The 24,628-nt window shown below is 38.4% G+C and overlaps 1 long non-coding RNA gene across 3 annotated transcripts in view; it reads left to right on the top strand.

The window, feature by feature from the left end:
• The first annotated feature begins 4,474 nt into the window (after positions 1-4,474).
• The window catches only part of LOC116970764, a 290,449-nt gene continuing 270,295 nt past the window's right edge, over positions 4,475-24,628 (top strand). Inside the window, exons 1-2 of one of the 3 annotated variants that reach the window (XR_004411308.1) lie at positions 4,475-5,246; positions 14,453-14,502. This is a non-coding gene — a long non-coding RNA (uncharacterized LOC116970764). Of the gene's footprint in view, positions 5,247-11,528; positions 12,480-14,452; positions 14,503-24,628 lie in introns of those variants that run through there. The other 2 variants (XR_004411306.1, XR_004411307.1) reach the window with 2 other exon arrangements.

Below are 24,628 nucleotides of genomic sequence, written 5' to 3'. Positions count from 1 at the left end.
GAAGATTACATAGTCGAAATCACATTGTGTGTCTATCTTCGATTTAAACCAGCATCTGCAGTTCCTTCCTACACATCATTAATAGTCCACCATCAAGGTTGTTGTACACGAATATCCTTCCGTTTACACGTACCGGGATTTCGTCATTAAGTTAGGATTTTCATTATCAATTCAGGGATATTCCTGAGTCATGCCAATGTTCCAAATGTTCCTTTTACTGACTTCAACTACAATTGCAGTTGACGAGCATCTTTTCAAATATAAGATTGGCCTTTCAAGTGTATGCATTTATTTTAATCATATTCTCGACCTAGGTTCGTAATGCTATGTGTAGGAAGGAACTACAGGAGCTGGTTTTCACCGAAGACAGACACAAAATGCGAGAGTAATTCAGCGGGTTGGGCAGGAGTCTGTCTGAAGAAGGGTCTCGACCCGAATCATCACCCATTCCTTCGATCCAGAGATGCTGCCTGTCCCGCTGAGTTACTCCAGCATTTTGTGTTGTCTTCATAATGCTGTAGTGTTTTTTTTATTATATACTCAAAGTTAATCATTAAAACAAGCGGAGAATAACTGATAACTTGACACAAATAAATTCAAGTCATGTAAAACTGTTGTTGGAAATCAAATATATGTCCTTAGTAAATGATGTTGCTTGATGTCAGTGTTCACTAGGTTAGTCTAGCTGTTGCATAGATGCTGGATAATGTAATGGCCAAACTGCCGCCGGGTCCATTCTCCAATCTGCCGCTAGAGATCGCTGAATAAAGAAACTGTACTTATTACATATCACTGCTATCTCTTCTGCCAATGTATCAACACCCCCTTCCCCCCATCCCCCCCTCCCCAATTAAAACTCCAGTAATTATTGTTGCTTTATTCCTTTCAGTAATAACGGTTTGTATAGATACTGGGGAATGCGTGAATCCATTCGAGTGCTGGCAGAATGTGTCGAAAGGAAACTTATTTCTCCCGTTCACACTGGAGTGGAAAAGGTAAATTGGATACTCTTGGTTCAAACTTAGTTTGTTTTAACCTAGCAGCCCCACCTTCTTATTTCCAGAGCGAAACAATGGCAAAACCACGAAAAATTCAGCACTTTCAATGTTAGTGCGCTGATTGCTGTGTTGGTTCTGAGACTGTTAATCTATTTCATGTGTGTCCCACTGTGAATAATGACATGAATCCACTCAATCACAGCAAATGCCGCCACAGCCCTGTGCATCAGTTTTACCATTACCTTTTCACCAAAATTGTAAAAGTTGGTCTGTGAAGTAATAATTGTCTATTCAGAGCTTGTCCCATTTAATTTGTGTTTGTTCGAAAAGCCTTGAATAATTTGAGGATGCATTTGTTTTACATTGGCTGTGTAAATGTATATTTACATCTGTCCATCTTTTGCGATATTTCATTTTACCGTAGTCGACGTGAGTTCAATAGAAACATGACAGCCTGTCCATTGGAATATTCCTGGTTATAATATAGAAAGGAACTGCAGATGCTGGTACATAGCGAAGGTAGACACAAAGCGCTGGAGTAACTCAGCGGGTCAGGCAGCATCTCTGGAGAAAATGGATGGGTGACGTTACGTGTCGGGACCCTTCTACAGACTGAAAGTATAGGAATAGCCTGGCAGGAAGTGCCTCAAATCCACTCCGAGTCATTAAAGTTAATGTGTGCCTCCGAGCAGCGTGTGTACAGTTCGATACATCTCGATATCACATCACGTACTATGAAGGGTTTCGGCCCGAAACGTCGCCTATTTCCTTCGCTCCATAGATGCTGCTGCACACGCTGAGTTTCCCCAGCATTTTTGTGTACCTATGAATTATTATTAATTGCTTAGATAATTTCCAATACAAACCATTATATTTGAAACATTGGTGTTAAATTTCAATGTAAACATCATAAAAGTTGCGGATGTGGAGATTTTCAATAATTAACATCTAGTCTATGAACGTTACGCTCACCCGCTTAATCCTCACTTGACATATTTAGACTCAAAACTGTACATATTCCTCCATGCATTTTATTTTACTTCCCGTCTTTATAGTGTGTGAAAAAATACAACGTTCAATTCCTTCCATCTGCATTTTGCTATGATCGTGGTAGATAATTGTTTATCTGCTACGTATGTACCAACATTATTCGCGCTCACATGTACGTTCCACCTTTCTTTCTCTTTTGACATGGTCTTCAAAAAAAAATGTTTAATTGTCCAGGTCCTCACTTGCAGAAACGACCTCATCAAAGTATCTAGGCTCAGAATGGTGTAATCTAACACCTATGTTTCTCCTGTGGTTTTTGAAGATATCTTCCATTTTTAAATTCCGATTATTTAACTAACAAAATCCGTTCCAATGTTGGGTGATATAAATCCATTGTAATCCAATTGTTCATTTCCATGAATTTCATTTGTACATCGCTGATGTACATGAACCCAGCGAAAGAAAAGAATGAAACGTTCTCGCAGACATATTCACTGTAATCAATCAGTACATAGTACAAACTGTTAACTTCAGGAAATTTCGCTAGCTATGAAAATGCTACACACCGTGTCATATTTAAGATGTAGAAACAGTAATGCTTCTTCAAATATTTGTTAGAAAATATCAGGGCGCGGGTGTATTTCGATAGCTCGTACGGCAGCGTGCACTCCCATCGTTTATTAGTTCTAAACTATGTGTACTTTTGGAGGGAACTGCCCTCGTACTCCGTGTTCATTGATTCCTGAACATACTTAATTTTCAATTCACTGGCCCACTTATTCAAAAACTCTAGATAACATAAAAGTATATAAACTCAATATCTCTAGGCAAAAGGCACCTTTGAACATAGTATGTTTTGAGGATTAAAAATGCAACGACCGTTTCACATTCAATTTGCTTAATCGACAAATATACTTTCTTTAAGCCTAGTAACGCGTATCTTGTTGAATTCTCAATGCAGCCCATTATTCATCTCTTTTGATACATCTGTGAGTGTTGAGGGCGAGCCATGCCTGGTATTCATTCGTGTTTCTCCAGAGAATTACCTGAAATATTTTTGACAATTTATGAAATAACTCACCAATGGAAAACATATTTGGCTGTGGAAAGTAAACTATAACTGGGAAATCAAAATAGTCAAGCATCTATTCAATATAAGCTCGCTGATAGTTGCACTGATTTGTAACTATTATTCAGTCTTGTGAAAAAATTATCGTTTTCAGAAATTCTGAATAATTTTTAAAAATCATGAAATTGAAATCTCCTGTCCCATCTTAAAACTAAAATTAGTCAATGCGAATTAGCAATATCAACAAGCTAGTGAAGACATTACGAATAATGTAAATTGCATCTTAAAATATGGCTGCTTTGGAAAATAAGCCTTCGGAGTTGATACCCTATTGTAATTGCGAAAATAATCAGAATACCGAATCAATTCAACACTAGCACTTCACTATAAACTTAATCAACACATCTGCGATATCAGTCATTATTTTTGGGGAGGGGATAAATAAATAATCTCCCGCCCTGCCCAATTATTTCTAAACTATTCAATAGTTAAAGGCAAAGTGTAAACACGTTTAACTTTTGATTTTCCATTAAACTGGGGAAATAGGGGACAATCAAAACATGTATTTTACTAATCTAAATATGCTTTGTTACCCCCCACTTTAGAAATGTGCTCGCTTATTTGAACTTGAAAACCTTGACAATTATCAATAATGGGCTGTAAATAAACTTTCAGCGACGAACTAAAACATTAATAACGAGTTCCAACGAGTTGGAATAGAACGGTAAAATAGCTTTCTTTACTTATTTTACTTTCTACAACCAAATAAGTTTATACGTTTCGAACATCCTTGATAAACAAAGCACTAAATCCTTCAAAAGTGTACATTTATACAATCCCTAAGTGTAGCATTGTTGACGCCTTCAGCAATCGGTTAAAGATAGAAGCAACGTTATTTAGATTTCCTTTTGGATTATGAAGTTTTCTATGTATAATTTGTGATCAAACAGACGTAAGATTGGAAGCCCACACTAATTCCTCTTTCGGCGTATTCCCTGTCGCAATGCTTCAAAATCAATATATTACACCAATAAATAAGGTTATGATTTTGACAGAAGAAAGTATGTATCCTTGTAGGAATAATCAACATAACACTTTATTCGAAATAAGAAACATGTGCTGCAGGAGTACAGTAACAATGGGTGGGGCCGTGTATACGTGGCGGGGGGGGGGGGGGGGGGTGAATTTTGTAAAATATTTAAATATGATATTGCTTGCCATGTCTCTTGTTCTTCGTGTCGTTTCTATTTATATAAATCGCGCATTGTTTACATGGACGAAGTACCGAAAACCAATCAATTTGACAAGTTTATTTTAACAAGGTTACCCTTGGACCGATGGATTGTCGCAACGTGTTTGTTGTCGGTAAAGTAAAGTGATTCATTTGAAAGCTGCAGAATAATTAACCTTGAGCATACATATGCAAGTCTAGGGCACGAGCCTTGACCTTCAAGGACAGGCTGATTTCAAACTCATCATCGTGTATTTATTTCAAGCACACGTGGAACTTTACACATTTCATCCCGGGAGGCACCTGAACTTCTAGTGTAGGTCTTATCGAAAGCAATGTATGTAGTTCGTTTTAAGTGACCTGGCGTGCAATGCATGTATTCTAATGTTTAACATGAAAATCATTCGGGGGGCAGATGCATACATTTATAACTATTTGTCAAATGCTAGCCTGAATTCGCGGTGAAGATCTCCAACACACCTTGTTTGTAGTTTCTTACAAGTTCACTTTAGCGTCGCTGTTTAATATTTCATCGACAGAAAACATTTCAAATAGTACAAATGCTCAGAGTCTCCAAAGCTTTGACAATTAAATGTATATTTTCAAGTGTGGTATAGCATAAATAACACAGGTCTGTGACATCTGTATTAAGAGAGGCTTTCAATGGAGAGGGGATGTGGGAAGATGGGTGGGGTGGTTGTACAAAGTCTTACTGGGGAAGGGAGTCTTTTGTATTTGGGACCCTTTGGTCAACTTTCAGATCCGCACCGAATAACCATAAGTGGCCAACGTCATGTAATTGTTAGTGAACGTCTCTTTTGGCTAACGTTCAAAATATTTGTCGTTGACTCTGAAGACCGCGGATATATGGTCCCAGACAGGGTACCAGGCAGAATTTCAGACACTTCCAGTGTTCTAAGACTGAGGGTAGAGCCCAGGGGCCGCTTTGTATTGAACAGTAAGTAAACGGGCTGGGAGCTCGACGTTTTTTCCCCCCTCCAATCCACCATGAATATTTACTATGCAGTAACACCGGAGAAATGATCAAATCATTACTGTATATCGTCCGAACTACTGATTTGTAAAGCTTGATGTGGGATTTTATTTTTTCCATATCAAACAATGTAGACATATCTAGCAAATGCAGCATAATCCCCTATGGATATTTAAGAGTTTGTATTAGAAAAAAAAAACATTCAAAAGATGCAAGTTAAACCCTAATCTGAGATGTCACTTACAGTAACACCAAGTGTTTCAAATGGATAACTATCAACACTGCACATGTTCATAATTTTAAGGGCTGATGGTGTGTTTTGCATCAGCATTTAAGGGCTGATGGTGTGTTTTGCATTCATATGCGTGTGACTTCTGAGTGCATTTTTTGTTAAATCGAGTGTATTCCAAATAGAAATTGAGATGTTCCATGCTAACTGAAAGAATTTGAACTTAGGTTTGCTAACTACAACTGAGAATAGGTGTAAATTTTATTTATCTGGGGGCATTTTCGAGGTAGTAACTTTTCAAGCTGCAATAGTTAGTCTTAAATTGCTTACAATCTTGACTTGTTTTTACATAGTGTTTAAAGTATATTTATTGTAATATATTTTAAAAAAAACATTAATTGAAGTAAAACGTATCCATGGATTATGTTTCTGGTCTATATTATATTGGGCCGATCTTAATTAGTTTACCCCAAATGCACAATATTTTGATAAAGTTAAGAACTGTCCAATGAAATACTCTTTATGATGCTTAACTTATTTGTTCAGAATATTTTAAAGGCTGTACATATATAACATGAGATGATAGATGGTAGAAGCAGTTGAACTTATTCTTTAAACTTGACGGAACCGATTTCCTTCTTTGTGGCCGTTTTGGCAACTGATATTTTCTTCATTTCATTATTTGGTACATTTATGCCTAAATGTGCAGTTTCCAAAATGAGTTTACCATAGAAAAATCATTAGTAGCTTAGTGGATAGTTTATTATTTTATACATGATGCATATAGTTTAAATACAGATATCGTATTTAATGCAATATACATGCATAAGTCGTGTCTAATGTCTGAAATGTTAATGTGTTAATGCGCCGTGAATCTAAATTCGATCATTTGGATTACGTTTTGGGATACATTTTGTTTCCAATCACAATCTATGAAAGTTGCGTTGGAATTGAGATGTTATGGATTTCTATCTTGCAAAGAAAACAAGTCTCCTGACTATTTTATGAAAACCAATAAGTGGCTCGGTGAATAGTTGCTGCAGTTTAATCAGTCCTGTATTTCCGAGTCCTTCCCCTAATGTCGCCTTTCATTGACATTTTAGTAATAACCCCATCACCCCTAAACAAACGCATGGAAATACAGACAAACCGAAGTATAATTTTGACATTGTTTTAGAAATTAACGGTTAATAAATTGAGATTCCTAACGATGATCTATAAAACACTGTGAAACATATCTATACCAGAACAAGACAGGAATTGTATTGTGGTAATTACGTCGGCAAAATACTAATGTGGATTTTTCTTGTTGTGTATCATAGTTTCCTGAATCCAACTATTCACTTTATCCACATTTTAAATTGATGATATTGACACTATATTGACTCGGTCCGAATATTTAAATGCCGAATGTAATTTTTAAAAGAAGTTAGCCAGCGGCAATGTTGATCAGCATTGATTATATTAAAATTGTATGTAACTACGGTTTACCATGTTGAAGTAAACGTTCGCCTGCTACCAAAGCAGTGAGAGTTGGTGATTGTTCATATTTGTTTGTATTTATGTTTGCACTCTCCTTTGTTTTTTGCAAATTGTTTGGAAAATATATTTGTGGTGCAACTGGCTTGTTGAGTGGAAGAGTAAAAACCAGTTGACTGTTGCAAAACTATAATGCATATGCTGCCAGAAGATGTCGCCCTTCGTCTACTTCCGATGCCTATTCACTTCTACAAATCATATCAAGGTGATACCAGTCTTTCTGGGCAAGGTTCCTTTTCTGGTTATTTACTCATTTCAATAAGGCTCCACGGCAATACCTTTACCGATAACGAATATGTTTTTTTAAACGTCCGCCATGTTTAGCCCAATGCAACTTACAGGAAACACCTTAACATTTGCTGGCGGATCTCAGCAGATCAGGTAGCATCTGTGGAACGTCCCAACCCTAAACACCATCCTTCACAGATGCCGCCTGACCCAGTGAGTTCCTCTGGCACTTTATTGCTCAAGAGCCCAGGATTTGCAGATGTATGTGCCGCTTTAAATGTCCGTTTATATGCACATATGTGTACACAATCATTTTCACACCATTCCATCTATATGTTATCGATCTTACTTCCGATGGACAGTTATACTTTCTGTGTGTGAGCTTCAGCAATAATGATTAATAATTTATAGACAACTACTTATAATATAGAATGCATAAATACTATTGGCTATGTTATAGCGCTGTTACAGATCCCAAAAAAGGAGTTGATTGGAGCATGTTTCAATTTTTTTTTCAATCTATTTTTGGTTTATTAAATTTATTACATTATGTAACAGCGGAAACAAAATAAAGAAATATGTCAATGTCACTATCTCAAAATTGAAGATATTATTTTCCATTTTGGCCTATTGCAACTACCAGTTCTATAACCTGGTTAAACTTGTAAAATTTCAGGCAGCGAAACCCGAATAACACATATGTATCAAGTATTGCATCTTGAACGTCGTTATTATAACATATCAGCTGTGTACCATGGCATTAAAGAACATCAAGGTTGCCTAAGTACAGCGCGTGTATTTTTTTTAGAAATAAGCCAAATATAGTCAGTTTAAAAAAAAAATTCCGATTGGTAAATGTCTCCTCGACAATATCACACATCACAAACGCTGTTTAAGACACTTTTAATTGGTGAAACTGAACGGAATACTTACATAATAACATGAGTTTATTTTTAGGTGCATAATAATTATCGATACATCGCTGCATTAATTTATTAAATAGTAAGATGTATTGAATCAGATGTAACTGTAAACTGTATTTACTAAACCGGTGCCAATTTACATTCCTGTCACCAATTTAACCTAAACCTTAAACTGGTTTGCAATAGTTTCTAATGTTGTACGAATGCGATTCTGTGCACTCAAAATTATGGTGTCGCCAACTCAGCGACTGTGCAATGAACTAATGACCAATACGACTGTAAGTACGGAAAGCAGTAAAAACTAAATCTAAACTGAACTGAGTTCAAGTCATATAAAGCATGTGCAATTTGCGGACCAATCAGAATGTCCATTGATAACATTACTGCACTTCGAATTTGTCTTAAATCGCAGTTAGTGTGAGACTTGATATTCCGATGCCCTCAAATAGCGGCATAAAATTCACAGTGTGTGACCTATTGGTACAGAAAATAAATCCCGGTCTTTTTCAGAGGAGTTAACAAGTCCTAAATAAATAACAAGTTGTACTGTAGGTGATCTGAGCGAAAGTGAGTTACGTTCGGTACAAAGAGTCCAAATTGGAACTCATTTCGTCAACATCTTGTATCTCCCGAATAGAGTTGAGCAAATTATAATCATTTTGCAATGGCATATAATTTGACTATTCACCCAACTGATTTATATTACTACATCTAAACTATCACTACTACACACTACATCTAAAACAACACAAACTACTTTTTGCCAGTGTTCAAACTTCTGTGCGCCAAATTATACATTGTTTGAAATTCATAGGCGAGGGACTGTTAGCCACAGCAAGAAAGTTTGAAATTTGGTGCTAAATATAAGAATGTGTATAAATGCATCCAAAACAATGCAAAATATACTATAAACTACTGAACTAGAATTAAATATAAATCCACGAAGACATTTACTCTTTGAATACACCCAATGCGAGATATAAAGGCCTACGTTTCATAATGTTTCACTATTTTAATATAATATATACCGCAAGGGATGCATATGATCAGCGCAATTTTATTTCATCGCGTCACCGCCAAATATCCCACCAACGGATCGTCAAAATAACATTAGAAAATACATCAAACAAATGCTCAGGCAAACTCTACCATGCAATAGAAACGATGCAACGGTACTTCTTAAGGTAGAACTGGCTACTTATTAAATCGTTGAATACATTGTAGTTAAAAATATACTCAAATCTATTTTGCGTACTAGAATTTTTTTGGTGTATGCGAGGAATCAAAAATAGCTTCAGACAATAAGGTCATGAATGTAAGAAACACTGCAACTATTTCCCAGTACCGGTGCTACACGATCACGGTAATTCTGCGAATGCAAAGTTTAAAATCGCGTGCTGTCATTTGATATTAAAAATATATAATGGACATATCTGATTAATATAGCACTATACGTATAAAATCTGCTTCGTCTATCTGTTTTTCCTCAAATGATTTTAAATATAGTCACAGATAGTGCTAATAAACTTGAATAGGGTGCTGATTAAATTGGAATTGTGCGGCAGCTTCTGTAGATATATTGGTGACTAATGAGTTAATATTTACGAAACAAAATTGCAACGTCGTATATATTATATTATTTTGCAAAAATAGGGATCGCTAATATATATCTTGTGGATTTCCTTAAGTATGAAGAAATGCTACTTAATTAAATGTGCAACTAGAAATATGACTACTCGAAATAGCAAATCTTAACCTATGTCATCTTTGTATATCCAGAACGGTAAACTAGTCGGGCATATTGTTGATTATAAGATGAACCTCATTGAATATTCAAGACGCTATTAGTATTTTAAGTATTTAAATACATGGAAATTTGCGCGAACTGGAGGTAAAATATCTCTGTCAGATCCAAAGAATGCCAATTGCAATCGTGGCCATTGAAATCAAGGAAGGGCTATTTGAAGTGTGGAAAACTAAAGATTGTGATATTACTAAATCTAGATTTTTATTTTTGTTTTATTACAAATGCTTAGCTAAAATACTTCTCTTAATGTAAAGATATCAGTAATCTTACATGAAAATGTACACTGATACACGTGAAAAGCTCTAGATGCAATGTTAAAATCATACATATTCATACAGGATTCCAACGCGTAATTATAATATAAAAATCTACATCTACAAAAGTAGTTCTTTTATATATACATATGTGTAGGTTTAGGTTTTAAAGAGGGAACAATGATACATTGGAGTGTTTATGCAGAAACAAACGTTTTCGATCTATCGCTTCAGTAAGAGAGAAAGGTGAGCAAACACTTACAGAGATATACATATTAAAAATAACGCGCACGTTACAGCCAACAGCAGAGGCGATGCCGCATCATCGGCCTTATTACGCATGGATATTTCTCCAGTGTCCTTATTTATATGAAAAAAACATTCCCGTACGCTCTATTCTCGCAGTCTTCTTATTGGAAAGCACACAAAAAAATTAAAGGCTGAAACATAAATTAGGAAGCTGCATGCAATTCAGTGGCTGTCAAACAAGAAGCTGGTCATTTGCATATTTTTTCCTTGTTGCTAATAATTTCATTTTAAATGTTAGCATACGTGCACTTAACGTGACGTAAGCAGACGTGACCTCGCCGATACACTGAGCGTGCATTGAGGGGGAAACATCCAGATGCCTGGAAAATCCTTCAGTGAAACGTCTCCAAGTTATTTCCTTGGCTTAGGTCCCTTGCTGTGTGTGTGCATTATATTTAACTGGGAGGGGTGGGTGGGGGGGGGGGAAATGCTGAAGAAAATGCCAGTGTCTTTTTCTTTCGGGCAAAATGTCCGCTTGGCGAAGGCGGAGAGGGAGAATATGTTCCCACCACAGGAAAAAAACCCCCAAAGTCTTAAACACACGAATGAATGGCTGGACGTGGCGGGAAAATCTGGGCTGCCTCTTGTGTTGCTGTTTCTGGATGACGATGCATCAGCGGCAGGGCAGCGTTTCCAGGCTGGGAATCTTGTTCTATTTCTTTTCACTCTGCATTTGATGTGTTTCCCCGAGGAGGAGGAAGAGGAGGAGGAGGAGGAGGAGGAGGAGGAGGAGGAGGAGGAGGAGGGGGAGGAAGGGGGTAAAAAATAAATAAATGTATCAAGTCAAGAGTTTGCAAAGGGGGGAAAATGTTTTTTTAAATATTGTATTCGATATTTTTTCCCCCCGACCGGCCACGAGTAGAAAAGAGAGTCGGAGAGGGAGTGATTCGGAGCGGCCAACTGTACATGAAATAAATAAACAAACATAAAGATACAACAGCAACTGCCCCCCCCCCCCCCCCAAAAAAAAAAAAAAGCTAACAAAGCGTTTGAAGAGCGAGCGCCAAGTGCGAACTCGGAGCTTCTCAGCTCGTCACAACATCCGATGGACAGCGGTCAATGTCTGGAGCAATGTGTGTGGAGAGAGGGAGAGAGCCAGAGAGAGAGAGGGGGCGCTCTTTGAAAGAGGGGAGAAAAAGTTCAGCAATTAAAAGCCTAATAATGGAGCGTAAACACGCGAACTCCCCCCCACTCCCACCCCAACGGGACTGTTAACTCCCATATACTAACCAGCACATGCACGCACGAAAAAATGTTTTCTTAAAAAAAATAAGGGACTTTCTTGTCAGCGTTTTGGCTCTATTCAAATGTATTATTTGTTGTGTCTGTCAGACGGTGTGTGAGTGCTGAGGGGTTGGGGGTTGTTGGTGGCGGCGAAATCCATTATTCTGCCAAATGAGAAGAGAAGGCACTGCCTATTCTGGGAATGGCCCTTCTACACATACAAAAAAAAAATCAGATCATGTAAGGAATGAACAATAGGGCTTCAGTTCATCAGCAACAAAAGAAAAGGGGAAGTTATTTGATTTTCAGGCCACGTACCCGCCGGAGGGGGCTGGACAATCTTTACCCTGGCCCCCCAAAAAAAACTTGCAGACAGTGCCGTCACTTTTTTTTTTACTTCTTGGGTTTGGGTGAAGTGAAGAAAATGTTACGGGGGGAAAAAAAGTTATTTTTTTTTCTTTAAAGGGTGGAAGTTGTCCTCTTTATTTCAGTGCCCTTTCAATCAGAATAATGTTATGGAAGTAAGCACCTACTTTGAATGAAATTGATGAGGAATGGCATTGGTTGCTTCTGGACCCATGAAGAAGTCCAAACTTGCCAAGAGGAGCTTTCAGCTGCGGGGCTTTTGTGCACCGAGATTTCAGCAATGAACCTACTACGTTGAAGTTTACCTTCCAGCAGCCTGTAAGTATGTGAATCTATTTACATCTGATGGTACAGTTTGACATTTCGAGCCATTGCCGATTCTGGCGTTAAGTTAAACTATCTTAGTTCAAACGCAAATCGATGGCTTTGATTCTTTTTAATGATTTGGCCAATTACATATTAATTGCTTTGTGTAATAAATCGTCAATATGGTGTAATAACGTTAGCGTATTTTGTCGGTTGGAAGTAAAAGGTGAGTTTCGCCTGCCATTTAGAACATTCCCAGTGGTAACGTAAAATGCTTGTAACATTTGGATAATTAAATATTTAAATGCAAAATATTTAACTTCATCGCTGAGAACTGATGTGAGGGCTAGAAATGAAAGGCTGTCCTTTGAAATGGTTATGGTAATTATTTGTATGGTGTTGAACTTGATGTTGGCTGTTTACATGGCTCGACTGCAGGAGGAAATACAGGCTGCAATTTCATAATTTAGAAATCCTCCTCAGCATGAAAAAAATCGTAATTGGATTTTTTTGCACATGTACATAATTCTAATATTTGGCCGTACATAACTTCATCAGATGCGCACTTTGGTCAGATATGTGCCCTCTTATTCACTGGGCTTCACAATCTTGTTCTATATCTATGTTTCCATCTCGATCTATTATGCCTCACGCTATTTTATCTACAAATCTGGCTCCAATTTATTAGGTTGGATAAGGCCACAGTAGTTGGCCGATGGCGTGGGTGTTTTAATTATGACTTCGAAATATTTCATACTAATCTGTTTCTGGGACTCTGGTAATTTATGAAGTCGCCGGAGTTGTTACGAGTCAAGATTACTGATAGGCGAGCACTGAGATATGGCTCAGTTTGCAGTTTTACCGTTACTATGCAGAAGTGGCATTTTGTTATTGTTATATTTCCACAAACCAGAATAGCTTGCCCTGTGTGCTTCGCAGAATGGTATCCCAACGTGTGTGTGCAAGGAATGGTTTTTGAGGGCAGTGATTCCAGATACTATTCGATATTAATCTAATGTTGCTATCAGTAGCTTGGTAACGTTATTGCCATTGTTGCTGAGATGTTTATTTATTATTAGATTTGCCACGCTCTGTTCCAGAGAGAGGGAGATACGCAGTCTACGTTGGCCGTGTTGGTTTGAATCTCATGGCCACGGTCAGTGGCACTCAGAGAGGCTTCAGAGCTCGACAGCCGGGGCAGAAATGAGGGAATGTTTTGTAGCGACCAGCCTTTCACTGGAAAACGCAGAACTAGGGCACGCATTCATGTTTTAAAATTTGTAGTGATCTAAGCCTGCATTCTGTGTCTTGGCAGCAAATATTTATGCTGATACTTGTCATCGCGTATATCACTTATACTGTATCTTAACAATGTCTCCACCACTATGAAAACAAAAGCATAATGCAAATAATAAAATATTATTTACATGCATGAGCAGATGTAGAATTCTGATACTATAGCTGGATTTTACAATCGGGGAAGGTGCAAGGCTTGTCGCGAATGCACCTCATAAAAATAAAACATTCGTTTTTTATTCATATCTTGTTCTGGAGTTGAGTTCTCTTTAACCCAAGTGATCTGCTTTAATATTGCTTGAATGCAGTTGCTGCACCCGGCAGTAAACGCGACCAGTTTAGTTTTCAACCCATTTCATTAGTGGTTGTTGCAAGCCATGATAGATCTTTGCTATTTTGAAAACGGTGCTCAGCAATAACATGTTAAACCCGGCTGATGAGTGCCAATTCGCGACGTAATATACAAATGAATATTCATGGATTTTATTCAACATCAGTGTTAAGTAGCCAAGGACGGATTAAGCATGGTGGGGCTATTTATTTTTCAAATCTCCCATGTCACAAATATATTATCAAAAGACTAGACGTCCATTTAATATAATGTGTATTGTGGTTTTAAGGACGTCAAACATATTGACATTTTAATTGGGGAGCATCAACTAATCTCTTTAATTCGTGATATTTTGCAGGTAAAGAGTTAACCGGATGCATGTTCTGAAACATAATACCGAGGAAAACGGTAAAAAGCACATTCTGTATTTACTGTATACCAATTAATGTAAATTGTGAATCTTGTTAGCCAGAAAAATATAGTTAATGGTGTAGTATTCTGTTATTGGGTCATGTAGGATATCATTAATAAATTGGGCCACACAAAACCATCCCTTTCAAATTGCAGATGCACTTATGGTAAAGGGAAGGGCGTCCCAATATCAAATTGGATGATACCACTGATAATTTACAATAAATGAAGATTGAAAAACAAAGTTTAATGTTATATAGATCAGCAAATAATGTATGTCAAGAGGTTGGCAAACGTGCTTAAAGATTCTCCAAATGAACTGGTCTTTACCACACAAAATGCCTGTTTCTATGAGCAAGATCTCGATTTTGTGGTCTGTGGTTTAGTCGTAAGTTTACCACCCAGCTCCAAAAAATAGGTGATTCCTCGGATGACTCAGTACTGTTTGCTTTAATTAACATTCCATTTATCTAAAGCAAAATTAGGGCGGCAGGGTGTCGAATGTAGTCCATGTATTTATAGCAATGCATCATATAAATCTCACGAGCACACGTAACATTCACAGGCAATTATGAAATCCGAATATTAGCGTGTAGGCGTTGCAATATTTTCAGATCACGAGGGTACTTTAGATCCATGCCATACAATGTCGACAGATCTATCCAGAGACCTATAGAAAGATTTCACGGTGATATGACAATCACCTCCCAATCTGCACACTGGTGTTGACATTTTGTAATGTAAAACTTGTGTGTGATACAGATACACATTTAAAATGTGTTTCAAAGTGACTATTGTACAAATATAGATAAATCATGCTTTGGGCAATCGATGACTATATTCTATATTCAATTGTGATTTATTCACTTTAGACTATCTGCACCTGTTTGATCGTATATGATATTATGGCAGAATATGAATTCTCACTTTTATAGTTAAAATAGTCGATGTTCTGGTTTAGAAACCGAATTGCATGGAGGGAACTGTGAGTTTGCCTTAATAGGAGATCAATTGCCAACCTTAATAAGGTAAAACTAACCAACATTTCGATGTTTACAGACTGTTCCTTGCACTTAATCCTTAATTCAATTAGAAAAGCAATATAAAAACTGGCGAAAGTAAGCATTTAATAAAGTCGTCTAACCCCTTTTTTATTGTGCCAAATGCGTATATTGAGTGATGTGACTGGTAAGATTGGCAGTTTCGAAATTGGTAACTTCACTAATGAAACACGAGTGTATAATCGTCACGTTGTCTATTGCCCCTTGCATTGCCTTTAATTATCATCCCTATTAAAGCACACCTCTGCGTGTGAAAGGCAACCTATGTGACAGGTGGTCATTATTTCTGCAATCATTTTTGGCAGCTAGTATATTTTAGTGACGTCGGCTCCAAAGGACTCCCTTGAAAATGGCACAGTTAACCGGTTACGTATACATCTTGGAAAATTGCTATTCGTGTACATATAATGTGAATAGCACATAACTATCCGGAACAAGCTCGGGGGATTAAATGGCCTAGTCTAGTTGCCATGCTCGTGTGCTAACTGGTCTTATTTAAGGACTGAGAGGATTCATGTTAAATTGGCCGTTGTTATTCATTCAAACTAAATCATTAGACAGATTACACATTGCAATACACACTTTGTTGCAGACTTTGGTACACAAAGGATAATATTTTCACAGAATGCAGTGTATATATCACCCTTATTGATCATAATGTCCAGATATCTTATCATAGCCATGTTTACACAATGCTGGAAGCGTTCTGTGGAACCTATTTTACTTATTTTTTAACAGACATTTACTTATTGACGTTTAATTCCATATTACTCGTGTTCATTCTTTTTTTTGTAGAATGTGTATTGATAAATGTCATTACTGTCAATAATGTATAGTACTGTCTTCTGCTATGGACAGTTTGCATTTTTAAATAGTGTTTACCTTCCAGAGCAGTGAAGCCACTGCAAATTGTGGCTGGCACATTTCCATTATGTAATAGGCCTTCTGAGATCACAAATATTGAAAATATCATCTATCTGTCTGTGGGCACTTCAGTCTTCGATACCTTACAGATATTGTAATAATTGGTTACATTGTCATTCTCTTAAGAGCAAACAATAGACCATGTTAAAAACCGATTGAGATAATTACCTTTCTCACGTTTTAAACCCAATGCAAATGTTTTGTATTTGGGGATACTTTATCATATATATATGTGTATGTGTGTGTGTGTGTGTGTGTGTGTGTGTGTGTGTGTGTGTGTGTGTGTGTTTGTGCGTGTGTGTGTGTTTGTGCATATGCGTGTGCGTGTGTATATATGTCTGTGCATATATGTATATATATACATATATGTGTGTGTATATATATATGTGTGTATATATGTCTGTGTGTGTATACATGTGTGTGTATATATATATATATATATATATGTGTGTGTTTGTGTGTGTGTGTGTGTGTATATGTGTGTGTGTGTATATGTATATATATAATATATATGTATATATATATGTGTGTGTGTATGTGTGTGTGTGTATGTGTGTATGTGTGTGTGTGTGTATGTATATATATAATATATATATATATATATATATATGTGTGTGTGTGTGTGTGTGTGTGTGTGTGTGTGTGTGTGTGTGTGTGTGTGTGTGTGTTTCACTGATGCATTTTATCAGGACTCTTGTTTCGCTTCCATGAAAGTGACCGTTATGATGTCAAATCTTCTCGTTGTATAATCTGATCAGTGGGCATCATTTTAATTCAACATGGACCTATCTGCAGTGCCGTAACGGTTAACGTCACAGCCTGTGTCATTTGAAGCCTTTCGTTTGTTTTAGTTAAACGTCTAATTGCCTCATTCCTTAGATACTGTTGCATGTTAGGAAAGATTAGAACTGGAAATATCAAGCAGTACGAATATATGCTGTCCCATCACTAAGTGTGGGAGTTATAGCTGTTTAATGTATTCAATTTACGGACTATGATTATTCATTCACCGGTTGTTCCATTTTTTTCATATCATGACCATAGTGGGCACCTTGAAAAGGGAAATAATAAAGTTCTGATTTGGCATAGTTCTGCCGCTGTAAAATTAAGACCATTGAATCGTGTTGTTTTACATTGGCGATGCTTCCTACCTTGACCACCGAAATAATAATAGATTTAAAGTGACAATGAAAAGAACAGTGATTTAAGCATCGATGCAGTATTTTTTTTTTTTATAGAATGAAGAGAAACGGGTGCATAATGTCCACCATTTAAAAACGTTTATGTTACCGATTTGTGATTGAGTTATCATAAAAATGGTCACAAATGTTCATTTGGTATTTTCTTCAAATAATACCTCATTGAAAGGAAGCGGGTAGTCTAGTTCATTGGAAGCACATCCATTGTTTTTGTAGCATTTAATTTACAGTTTAACATCAGAATATATCGCTGTATTAATGAAAATGATGCAGCGTCGTTTTCATTAAAGTACATAAAATAAGCAGGCACTATTCGATTCAAAATGAGATTTTACAGGAATGACTTTAACTAAACTCACGGCTGGACGTTTACAGTGAATCTGCAAATCTGTTATCTAGTGAAAGGGGTAATTGCATCCAATCAGCTATTTAAGGCAACCTTTCAGATCATATCTTTCAGTGTTCAGGCAAACTCATGTGTGTTTAGTCTTTGGCTTAACAAAGTAACCAGGCAAACGCCAGCCATAAATGTGATGGGAATTCTGCACAGACATTCTACCAGCTCATTTTCTCCTAATAGTGGAATATAACGCAAATGGGTTTTTTTACGTAGAAACATACCCTGTTCTCGGAATCTTTGCATCGTGGGTTGATAACAAAACAATCTGTCGGTTATCCCAAGAAAAACGTTATTTTTAAGTAGATAGTTACATGATACTAATATGTTTCATAAGCCTTTCCACTGAGCTGAGAAATAAAATGACACAGCAAACTGGTGATGAAGATTTTATACAATACTTTACTGCACGTATTCCGGAGAGGAAAAATAGATCAACATATTCGAAGAACAGCTTGATACGCAGCTTTCAGGCATCCTGTTAACTTTTCACCTCCGATCTCATTCCAAGCTGTCGATGATCAATTATCGTAGATTTGAATTGAAAATTCCCGGTACCGAGCCAGTGTGATTATTACGATTAAATCACAAACAACTGAGCGAAATTTTTGCGTGTGGACTCGCTGCGTAGACAGACAGCGCAAATCTCCAGTTCCCCGAGTAGCAAGGCCCAGTTTTATTGTAGCTATGGTAAAATGTCTCGTAGCAACAATGCAAAGGGAGCAGAAATTGAAGGAGAATGCACGTTACCCCGATCAGAGATGCTTTAATCAGTCCAAGGAGAGAAATAGTCCTCCAGAGCTAGCATTGTCCACACAATGTTTGCGGGAAGGGAAGCAAAAGGGGCCGCAGCTATGTTAGGTCTGGCGACAAAATCAAGGTGTAGGGTTTGAGGGGAGGGGAGGGGGGGTTGGAATTGGAGACCCTTTGTTTCCGGCGGGAGCTGACGGCTGATCAGCCATGCATATCAATAAACGTGTACTTGAAATTTCTCATGACATCATCATTACCTTGGTCTCCCGCGGTCCGGGACCTTTGACCTCGTCGGGTTGGTCCAGATTTCGGCACCGCAATCCCAATGATGGCCCTGGTCCGTCTTCAGACCCTTAGTAGCGGCAGCAATGGTGCGGCGGCATCTGCCTTTGCAGCTCTCCGGCCGGTGATGGGGACCGATTTCCTATAGATATGTATATTTATAATCAACCTGCCACCGCTGCCATATAAAAAAAAGATACGATCGGCAGCCAACAGGGGCGATAGCATTCTGCTTCTTAATCGTTATGTCAGTTTCTACTGCGATAGAAGCAAAAAGAAAATATTTGCGCTGTGGAGCTGCATTGGATAGTGCTGTTGGTTCAACGTCTTCTCGCAGTCTTTGTGAGAATGAAGCGATTTACAATGCAAATAGAGGCCTGTGGAGAGATGGATGCACCTCACTCTAACTCTGTCCAGATCATATGGAGACTAACGCGCCGATTGGGGCAGCTTATTCCTTATGATATTAATACCGGGAGTCTGCAGTGCTAATGGTGAATATTAAGTTCCGCTGAAGTTGGGCAAAAACTTCCGAGGGACGACACACCCTCTCAGTGCCAGTGCACAGATACATATCTCTGGGCCAAGAAGTGATCTAAGGAGAATGATGAGAATGTGAACATGGCGAAATCTGTTGCAGAACACAGACCTACGAGTGTAAAAGTGAGTGGAAGGCACCGGGAAACGCAAGGATTGGGGAAGTTAGTTGTTGTCTTTGGTTATCTAGCTGTATGAGTGTATTTGCCCGTCATAAAGCTAGATAACCGAAAGTAAAAACTGCTTCCAGGGTCTTCGAGGAGCTTCGGAGACGCAGAGAGAGAGAAAAAAGCCGTATAATGGAAGTGTGCATCAAAGAGAAACGCCGAAGCTAAACTTATAAAGTTGAACAGAAGGGATGCCTACAGAATTCATTCTGAAAATGTGCTTTAATAAAGGTATCACTGGTGATTCTGACTGTAGCAAAGTCTCGGTGGTTGCAAGTTAACTAACTATAAGACAAGAGTTAAATAATGTGTTCGCTTGCTCGGAACGTTTTGCCCTGGTTAGATCTGTTTTTTTTAAGATTAAAACGTACCGCGACTTTGTAGCTGAAATATTAAACTGCTTCACAGAAAATAGAGAATGATAATACGATTAAGCAATTGCTTCTGAACTATTTTATTTGGCTGTTTCACTGCACGTCTGTCGGTGGGGGAGGGGTTAATTGAATTTGAAAAACGAGTGGGATTTTAAAAAGTTTCAAATTAGTAAGTAAAACAGGCTTCATGGGATGATTTGGTATCAGCGTTTGGAAAATACGAGCAAGTGGATTTTTAAAAAAAAACATGGAGAATGCGACAGAAGTTTAAAGAAGCATCCACGAGTTGTCGTTTGCAGTCACATGCCTTCCCAAGAAAGAAAGGAAAATACGTGTTAATATGCACGCCAAAAAAAAAGGTGCGTAAATAAACCAATCTGCCTATAGGCGACTGAAGAGAAGGGGACACGGATTTCAATAGCAAGATGCCGAACTGGTGGTTATTTTTTTTTAATTCAAGAAGCAGGGACAGATGCTTTGCTCCTTCAGCACGGTTTCCTAGAGGAAGGCAATGAACCAGAAAGACATGGTGGAGACGATATCGCCTTCCCTCCATGTCAAACTGTAAAAAAAAAAGTCTTACTCTGGTAGCATTGGAAATGAAACTGACATTAAATGAAGGAGTGGGAAACACGTCGATCAGAGCGTATAGGAGTATACCACGTGGACACTTTTTTTCCCTTCCTTTTTTTTCTAAGGATGATCGGATAAATCTAGGAAACTGCGTTGGCATCCCAAAGTGAAATAATTAGGACGTGTGCAGACGTGAATGGGTCGGGTGGGAGGAGAGAGGAGTCTGAAGCTTGCGCCTAATTGCTTCCGTTAAACGGAGTTGAGTAGATGTGAACGGCTGGCCGCTCCGTTTCCCACGCTCGGGGGGCAAGTAGCAATGTCGTGCCCGGCCGCAGTCGATGAGAGGCAGCTGGGATTGGGGGGGTGGGGGAGCGAGAAACTGTCAAGTGCAGCCCTCTATCTCTAAAACAAATGTGATGGCATTTCCCACCCACATCCCTCAGCATGCTAGACTATGCCCTCGCCTCCTGGGATCACCACATGCTCTGGTCCCTAGAACTTAAAGAGTGTAATCTTCCCTGGTGGACAATGGTTTCGCTTAATAACGAGCCACTATAACCCCACAGGCAAACCTGCTTTGGAGAAGTTGGAAACTATGAACCTTGCTTCTGTTTTATTTACTCAAATCCCAATAGATGTTGTTTTGTGGCAAGCTGTCTGGCACACGCCTGCTTAACTTTTATTACTGTAATAGCCATCCATGACACTTGCTTGTTTACTTAAATGCATTGTTTGGGACAAACAAACAACGTTTGAATTGTAAAAGTGTAAATGAGTGTGTTTACTTCATGATTCAATTGCGTTGTAATCACTAACTGCTGTTTACCTACAGCCTTTGTTTGTTTAAAAAATCATTTGCATGACAAAGTGTACATTTTATTTCCTTTTAGATCAAGGGGAAATCAGTCTTAAAAAGTAATGTTAAAATATGGGCCCAAACGGTATTGCATTTAACAAAGAACATACAACCGACATAACCATTATTGAATTCTGATGTTGGGGTTTGACTGATCTTTTTCTATGCATAAACTCGCTTAAAGAATGTTTGCTGTTGGCGTTCAGATACTGCTATTTTCTTTTGCATAAAAGTTTAATGAAGATTTTTTTCATATGTAATGGGTCACCGTTTTGGAACTAAATAGTTTGATATGGGAACAATGGTCCTCAACTATTGACGTGCGCAAATGAATAGTGAAGGCGGCATTTAGAGTAATTTATGCATAAGATCGTTAACTTTGTTATAATTCAGTGCCTTGTGGATACAATTTCTTTTACAGATTTTCAAAGCAATGCAAAATTTCCTTAAAAGCGGATTATCTGAATTATTCTGAACAGACACAGTTTGGTATCACAACTGCATTTTAATATACAGTCTACTAATACGTATCTCAATGCCTACTAAAAACAAGTTGGAGGGAGTTTGAAGATTGCGTGCTTGTGCATGTTAACTAGTGGGAACCAGGGATGCTTTATTGTGGCAAGGGAGCAGCAGATTGCTGTGCAAGGCCAATGTTAAAAAGGCAGCTGAATTTAACACCATCTGGAAGAAAAGATCCCTTCACGACTTTCTCACACCGTCAGACAAAACTAGTGTCTCTTGTTCTGAGCTCTTGTCTAAGCACCCATACAATACCGAGTCATTATACTTTTGCCGAGAGAAAATTTGAGAACACAATATGGGTAACCATTGAATGACCACATCTCATTGTGTCCGCTTAAGTCGATTGAAATCTACGTCTAGTGCTATGAATGGCGGCATTGTTTCCTTACTGGGTCAGTACTAAATGTCAACGCAGTGGAATGAAAAAAATGCTGTCTGAAAATATCTGCACGAAATTTAGTTTTGATATTTCCCCAAATTATCTCCAGAATCATTAAAGTTAAGGGCTTTTAAAAAATCTAGGTGGGGTACTGCTTTATTGAAACTACAATGTAAGTTAGTAGACATTGCCCGTATGCTTGGGACCTTTTTTTGCTGATTTAACAAGCAGAGTGTTTTGCCTTGAAAGACACTGTTATTCGCTGGGTTGGTTTTATATCATATGCCCCATTAATGTTAACTAGTTAAGAATTTGTTGACAGAATAGAATTTAAATAAGTAGAAATATTTGATCTGTGCTTTTTAATTATATGGCCCTTTGGACATAGATATCCCACCCCCCCGCGTCCCACAGATTGTAAGTTGCAAAATTCAGTGTATTGGGGGGGGGGGGGGGGGGGGGGGGGGGAGTTAAAGTTTCAAGTTAGGATTCTATAGAAATGTGTTTAATTCGGAGAAGCTGATTAGTTTACCACCCTGGATTTGTCTCAGGCAAATGTAGTGGGAGGATTCTCATAAAGAATGAAGCGTAACATTCAGAAGAAAGATGCCAATCTCAAATAGTGGAATAAGGCACAAAGTGCTGGAGCAACTGAGCGGGTCAGGCAGCACCTTTGGCCGGGAATGGACAGGTGACGTTTCAGGTCGGGACATCTCCTGTCCATTCCCTCGACAGATGCTGCCTGGCCGGCTGACAACTCCCATCATATTGTGTGTTTTGCTCAAGATTTCAGTGTTTTCATATAGCGGAGGAAAGAGGGGGGGGGTGGGGGGGGGGGGGGGGGGGGGGGGTGGAGAGGGTGATTACAACAACTTGGATAAATTAGTGGTTTAAAGAAAAACATATTTGGATGGCAGGTATTTTACCCAGAATAGGGGGATCAAGAACCATGAGAAGATATAGGTTTAATGGCTGTGGAAACGGAGTTTCGTTTGAGCCTCACTGAGGTTCAAATGACATGTAATAAATGTTGTATTGTATAAAGGGAGAGGAGGAAAGCGAGGAGCCGGGGGAGCACCGTTTTTAAATCAGAGGGTGGTGGGTATATGGAACGAGCTGCCAGATGAGGTAGTTAAAGCAGATACTATAACAACATTTAAAAGATATTTGGACACGTACTTGGATAAGAAAGGTTGTGAGGGATATGAGCCAGACGCGGGCAAATGGGACGAGTGTAGATAAGGCATCTTGATCGGCATAGTCAAATAGGGCCGACGTGCCTGCTTCAGTGCTGTACGTCTCCATAGCTCTATATTTAGTCTGAAGAAGGGTCTCGATCCGAAACGTAACTCAGTATTTCTCTCCCGAGATGCTGCCTATCCCGCTGAGTTATTCCAGATTTTTATGTCAATCTTCTAAATTTAGACAACCCCATTCAAAATTGTATTGAAGACCAGTCGTTGTTGTCATAGTCATAGAGTCACACAGCGTGAAAACATGCCCTTCGGCCCAACTTGCCCACAACAACGTCCCATCTTCACTGGGTCCACCTGCCTGCGTTTGGCCCATATTCCATTAAACCTGGCCTATCCATGTATCTGTCTAAATGTTTCTTTAACGTGTGTAGCTGATTTGCCCACAATAAGTCCGCAATTCGCAGATGTTAAAATGACAAGATGATGTGATAGGTTAGAATTTGGCCATTCGGTTCATCAATATTCCGCCATTCTATCATGGCTGATCTATCTCTCCCTCCTGACCCCATTCTACTGCCTTCTCCCCATAATCTCTGACACCTATAATAATAATAAAGCATCTATCTATCTCTGCCTTAATAATATCAACTGACTTGCCCTCTACAGCCTTTCGTGGAAAAGAATTCCATCAACAATTATCTCCTTTGGCCTGTATTCAAATCTGAAACATTGGCTAGGGAACCCAACTTTGTGGCTGCTGATCCATCGGGGACCACTATTTTGGTTCGGCTGGTAGAGGTTTATAACTTCCTATTAGAAGGTCCGTATCTCAGAACGGTAATAGATTCGGTGGTGGAATGGGGTGAACTGGAGGTTAAAATTAGAGTCCTACATAGGCAT

The sequence above is a fragment of the Amblyraja radiata genome, chromosome 3 (genome assembly GCF_010909765.2).
Source record: "Amblyraja radiata isolate CabotCenter1 chromosome 3, sAmbRad1.1.pri, whole genome shotgun sequence".
Lineage (NCBI taxonomy): Eukaryota > Metazoa > Chordata > Chondrichthyes > Rajiformes > Rajidae > Amblyraja > Amblyraja radiata.
The sequence above is the reverse complement of the archived record's forward strand: the minus strand, read 5'-3'. Positions and strand labels throughout refer to the sequence as shown.